Raw genomic sequence first — 6,719 nt, 5'->3', positions numbered from 1 at the left:
GATGGAAAAAGGAAGGAAGGAAGGATGAGAGAAAAAGAAGGATATGCGGGAAAGGAAAGGCAGAAGGAAGGATAAGGAGAGGAAGAGGGAGGGAACGAGGGAGGAGATGGAAATAGGGAGGAAGGGACAGAAGGGGAGGGAGGGACAGGAAGGGAAGGGAGGAGATGGAAAAAGGAAGGAAGGAAGGATAAGGAGAGGAAGAGATACGGAGCAAGGGAGGAGATGGAAATAGGGAGGAAGGAAGGGAGGGAGGGAGGGAGGGAGGGAGGAAGGAAGGAAGGAAGGAAGGAAGGAAGGAAGGAAGGAAGGAAGGAAGGAAGGAAGGATGAGAGAAAAAGAAGGATATGCGGGAAAGGAAAGGCGGAAGGAAGGATAAGGAGAGGAAGAGGGAGGGAACGAGGGAGGAGATGGAAATAGGGAGAAAGGAAGGAAGGAAGGAAGGAAGGAAGGAAGGAAGGAAGAGCCTAGAAGCATCATTGTGGTGCTGTTTTTCCATCAGCTCCTGGTCTACTGACCATAGTTACCACTTCTCTCCCTGTCATCTCCTCCTCTGTCTCCACCCCTCCCCCTCCCCAAGAGCATCCTAAATCTCCCCCCCCTCCCATCCTTCCCAGCCGCACACCCCCATGGACCACACGTCCTCGGCCTCTCCTCCCAGCAGGACGGGGTCCACCAGAGGCCCTGCCGTAGCCTTCCGTGCCCATCCCACCCTTAGGAGCAGTATCCTCCCCGACGGGCAGAGAGCAACTCTTTAAAGCCTGTTGCACAAACAACACACCCGGGTTTTACAATTCACTCTCTCCCCCTCCCCACACACACACACACACACACAAACAAACAAACACACCTCCTTACCAGATGAAGGAAGCACCACACACCTGCGGCTGGCAGCTGAGCATAAGGTTGGCACCCACCTCGGGTTTCAGTAAGTTGTGAAGGACACCGTGTTCTGTTCTGGCAACCCACAAGTTTTGACACCCTGCCAGGGAAGCAGTTCTGCTCTCTCTAGCTTGCAAACTTCAGAATAGAATAGAATAGAAGCTGGAAGGGACCTTGGAGGTCTTCTAGTCCAGCCCCCTGCTCAAGCAGGAGAACCTATACCGTCTCAGACAGGTGGATGTCCAGTCTCTTCTTAAAAATCTCCAGTGATGGGATGGGATGGGATAGAGAAAGAATAGAATGGAATAGAATAAGAAATAAAATAGAATAAGAAATAAAATAGAATAAGAAATAGAATAGAATAGAACAAAGAAAGAATAGAATGGAATAGAATAAGAAATAAAATAGAATAAGAAATAAAATAGAATAAGAAATAGAATAGAATAGAACAAAGAAAGAATAGAATAGAATAGAACAGAATAGAATAGAATAGAATAGAAGCTGGAAGGGACCTTGGAGGTCTTCTAGTCCAGCCCCCTGCTCAAGCAGGAGAATCTACACCATCTCAGACATGTGACTGTCCAGTCTCTTCTTAAAAACCTCCAAGGATGGAGCGCCCACAACGTCTGGTGGCAAGCTGTTCCACTGGTTGATTGTCCTCATTGTTAGGAAGTTTCTCCTTAATTCCAGGTTGCTTCTCTCCTTGATCAGCTTCCAACCATTGTTTCTCGTCCTTCCCTCTGGTGCTTTGGGGAATAACATGACCCCCTCCTCTTTGTGGCAGCCCCTCAAATACTGGAATAACTGCTATCATGTCTCCCGTTTCTTCTTTTCTTTAGACAAGCCAAACCCAAGTCCCGCAGCCGTTCTTCGTATGTTTTAGCCTCCAGGCCTTGGATCATCTTAGTTGCTCTTCTCTAAACTTTTTCCAAACTCTCAACATCCTTTTTGTAAATAGGATGACCAAAATTGGCTGCTGTATTCCAGGTGTGGCCTCACTAGGGCTTTATAAAGCATTACTAACACTTCACGTGATCCTGATTCTATGCCTCTGTTTATACAACCCAGGATTGTGTTAGCTTTTTTGGCTGCTGCTGCACACGGCTGGCTCAGGGTCAAGCGATCGTCCACCGGGACTCCAAGGTCCCTCTTCCAGTGGCTGTTTTTGAGCCAGGTCTCACCCAGTCTGTACTTGTACCTTTGGTTTTTCCTGCCTAGGTGTAAAACTTTGCTTTTCTCTACATTGAAACTCATTTTGTTGGACAGGGCCCATTGTTCAAGCTGGACTCTAACAAGAGGTCGCACCCCAAAAGTACCCAAGTAGGGGTCCCTAAATTAGAGGGGGTTGGATAGGGCCCATTGTTCAAGTTCATCAAGATCTTTGACCCCCCCCCTCGCTTGCTTCCTCCTGGAACCCGTTGGGGGGGATGTCTTCTGCCTTACACCCCTAAAATGAGGGTGGACACTTAATCAAGAAGTATGGAGCAGGTCTTGGGCCCGGTTGACCCCCCAAACCAGCAGCAGGACCGTTGCCATTCGTTTAGCTTAGATCAGCGTTTCTCAATCCCAGCCGATGTGCCCCCAGTGTTCGGCTTTTCCCAATTTCCTCAGCTTTCCCAAACTTTAAACAAGATTAAGACCCGCTCCACTTATTTATTTACTCCTCCAATTCATACACCGCCCTAGATTAGTGAGCTTGTTGTAATTCACGCCGCCTCCGAGTTTGGAACAGGGAGTCCTTTTTCCACATCTGACCAGGCACTTAATGGCAGGATTAATTCTGTAATTAATTAAGTTGTGAGCCTCCCTCCTTCGGACGTGACTTCGGTCAAGCCATCTGTGGCAATCCTAAACGGGAAGGAAGGAATCGGGAAGCAAGGCCTTCACCTTTGGGAGCCCTCAGGTGGTTTTTGTGTTTCCCAAATCCACGCAAAGTTAATTTGTAAAATTAATTCACGGGTGGGTTCATGAATTAATCGGCGGAACGGCCCGCCTTTGGAAGTTGAAGGGAAGGTTTTTAAAAAGAGATTGGACAGCCCTTTGACTGGCAGGGTATAAGGTCTCCTGCTTGAGCAAGGGAGGGGCTGGACTAGAAGACCTCCAAGGTCCCTTACAAGCCTTATTATTCTATGTTCCCTGTTTTAAGTCTGGCTTGAACCTGCAAAACAAACGATTAAAATATGACCAGCAGAGGGCGCCAGACGCCCAGCACTGAAGGATTAGAAAAAAGGAGATTTTTTAAAAGGAAGATACCAGGATAATAATCATAATCATAATCATAATTATAATGATGATGATGACGATGACGACGACGACAACGACAACGACAACAACAACAACAACAACAACAACAACAACAACAACAACAATAATAATAATAATAATAATAATAATAATAATAATAATAATAATAATAATAATAATAATAATAATAATAATAATAATAAAGTTGGAAGGGACCTTGGAGGTCTTCTAGTCCAACTCCCTGCTCAGGCAGGAAACCCTATCCCATTCCAAACAAATGGCTGTCCAGTCTCTTCTTAAAAACTTCCAGCGTTGGAGCATTCACAGCTTCTGGAGGCAGGTTGTTAATAATAATAATAATAATAATGTTTGAAGGAACCTTGGAGGTCATCTAGTCCAACCCCCTGCCCAGGCAGGAAACCCTATACCACTTCAGACAAATGGCTGTCCAGTCTCTTCTTAAAAACTTCCAGTGTTGGAGCATTCACTGCTTCTGGAGGCAGGTTGTTCCACTGGTTAATTGTTCTCACTGTCAGGAAGTTTCTCCTTAGTTCCAGGTTGCTTCTCTCCTTGATGAGTTTCCATCCGTTGCTTCTTGTCCTGCCTTCAGGCGCCTTGGAGAATAGCTTGACTCCCTCTTCTTTGGGGCAGCCCCTGAGATACTGGAAGGCTGCTATCATGTCACCCCTCCTCCTTCTCTTTGTTAAACTAGATTGAAAATAAAGATAAAAAGTTTTCCTGGTGCAGAACTGAAAGCGACTTGATGCATTCATCTATGTATGTCTTTTCTCGCCTGTTAATCCCGTAGTGGAGGCATCAATCATTTAATTAATTAGTGGAATGACTTGCCTCCAGAAGTTGGGGTGCTGCCACAAAAAAGAGGGGGGGGGTCAAATTATTCTCCAAAGTGCCCGAAGGCAGGACAAGAAACAACGGATGGAAACTCATCAAGGAGAGAAGCAACCAGGAATTAAGGAGAAACTTCCTAACAGTGAGGATAATCAACCAGTGGAACAGCTTGCCACTAGAAATCATGGGCGCTCCATCACTGGAGGTTTTTAAGAAGAGACTACTAGACAGTCACTTGTCTGAGATGGTGTAGGTTCTCCTGCTTGAGCAGGGGGTTGGACTAGAAGACCTCCAAAGTCCCTTCCAACTCTGTTATTCTATTAATCTGTTTCTCAACCTTGAAGATGTGTGGACTTCAACTGCCAGAACCCGTGTAAAATTCCCGAGTTGTGTAAAAACAACTCCCAGAATTCCCTGACCAGCCAGCTGTCTAGAATAGAATAGAATAGAATAGAATAGAATAGAAATAGGAAACCCATTAGACTTCAACCTAAATAAAATATGTGTCATGAATTTTTTTGAAAAAACAATGATGAGAATTTATTTATAGATAAGTAATCTATAAAATAAAGGTCGTCAACCACAACTGAGCCCAAAATTTCTGTGGATACGTGAGTTTTGCCCTGTTTTACGACCTTTCTTGCCACGGTCGCTAAGCGACTCACTGCAGTTGTTAAGTATGTAACACGGTTGTTAAGTGAATGTGGCTTGTCCCTTGACTTTGCATGTCAGAAGGTCGCAAAAGGGGATCACGTGACCCTCCCCGGGACGTTGCGACCGTCATAAATGTGACTCAGTTGCCCAGCGTCTGAATTTTGATCACTTCACCACGAGGGGAGGCTGCGACGGTCGTAAGGGTGAAAAACGGTCACAAGTCTCTTTTTTGTGTTGTTGTAATTTGAACGGTCACTAAATGAATTGTTGTAACTACCTATACTAGATTTTCAGGGGGGAAATCTTGTTTTTGAACAGTCACTAAGTAAATTGTTGTATATCAAGGACTATCAGTGTTGCATATTTCCTATAAAATAAATAAATAAGGAGAAGAGAGCCATCGTTTAATCCAGGGGTAGGCAACCTTGGCTCTTTTATGACTCGCGGACTTCAACTCTCAGAATTCCTCAGCCAGCATGGGGGAACTATGGCTCCTTCATGACTCACGGACTTCAATTCCCAGAATTCCTCAGCCAGCATAGGGGAACTATGGTCCCTTCATGACTGGTGGACTTCAACTCCCAGAATTCCTCAGCCAACATGGGGGAACTATGACCCCTTCATGACTGGTGGAGTTCAACTCCCAGAATTCCTGAGCCAGCTATGCTGAGGGGAAAGGGAGAGGTTTCCAAATTGAGCCATGCTGGCTGAGGAATTCTGGGAGTTGAAGTCCGCAAGTCATGAAGGGGCCATAGTTCCCCCATGCTGGCTGAGGGATTCTGGGAGTTGAAGTCCACGAGTCCTAAAAGAGCCAAGGTTGCCTTCCCCTGGTTTAATCAATCAAAATGAATGGGCAGACCTTGAAGCCAAAATGTTAAACAACTCTTTTTATTATTGATTTAGTGCACCGTTGTTTAACATTTTGGGGGGGAGCAACTATCTACCCCATCATTTTCATTTCCTGGACCCCGGAGGGGGGTCTTGGAGGGAGGGGGGCAACCCCAGGGATCCTTGAACCCCACTTTAAGGAAGCTTGGTCTGCAGAAATTGCTCTGCCGTGCTCAAAAGTCGGGTGACCGGCCCAAGGATTGCTTGTGGCCCAAGGAAGGTCGTTTAAGGTGAGTTGAAATGGACTGCAAAGATGTGCCAGCCGGGGGGGGGGGGGGGGGGGGGGGGGGGGGGGGGGGGGGGGGGGGGGGGGGGGGGGGGGGGGGGGGGAAAGAAGGAAGAGAGGAGGAGAAGCCACAAGGGAGGGAAGACTGCGTGTGTGCTTGTGTGTGTTTGTGTGTGCCTGCTTGTAAAGCAAAGTCCTTCGCTCAGGGTGTAAACAGGCGCGTCCTTTGCCAAGCATCCAAAGTAAGGCTCTTCTAAGACCAAACTAAGGAGGAATTTCCTGACAGTGAGGACAATTAACCAGTGGAACTCCTTGCCTCCAGAAGCGGTGGGTACTCCAACACTGGAGGCTTTCGAGGAGAGATTGGACAGCCATTTGTCTGAAAATGTAGAGGGTCTCCTTCCTGAGCAGGGGGTTGGACTAGATGACCTCAAAGGTCCCTTCCAGCTCTGATATCCTGTTCTATTCCATTCCATTCTATATTCTATATTCTATTTTTTGTTTTCTATTTTTTATTCTATATTCTATTCTGTTCTATTCTATTCTATATTCTATTTTCTATTCTGTTCTATTCTATTCTATATTCTATTTTCTATTCTGTTCTATTCTATTCTATATTCTATATTCTATTCTGTTCTATTCTATTCTATATTCTATATTCTATTCTGTTCTATTCTATTCTATATTCTATTGTAGTATATTCTATTCTATTTTGTTCTACTGTTCTATTCCATTCCATTCCATATTCTATTCTATTCTATTCTATTCTATTCTATTCTATTCTATTCTATTCTATTCCATTCCATATTCTATTCTATTCTATTCTATTCTATTCTATTCTTATTCTATTCTTATTCTGTTCTGTTCTGTTCTATTCTATTCTATTCCTTTTCTCTATTCTATTCTATTCCATTCCATTCCATTCCATATTCTATTCTATTCTATTCTATTCTATTCTATTCTATTCTATTCTATTCTA

Source organism: Protobothrops mucrosquamatus, unplaced genomic scaffold (genome assembly GCF_001527695.2).
Source record: "Protobothrops mucrosquamatus isolate PMUCROS unplaced genomic scaffold, P.Mucros_1.0 scaffold3842, whole genome shotgun sequence".
In the NCBI taxonomy this organism is placed as follows: domain Eukaryota; kingdom Metazoa; phylum Chordata; class Lepidosauria; order Squamata; family Viperidae; genus Protobothrops; species Protobothrops mucrosquamatus.
This window is presented reverse-complemented; position numbering follows the sequence as displayed.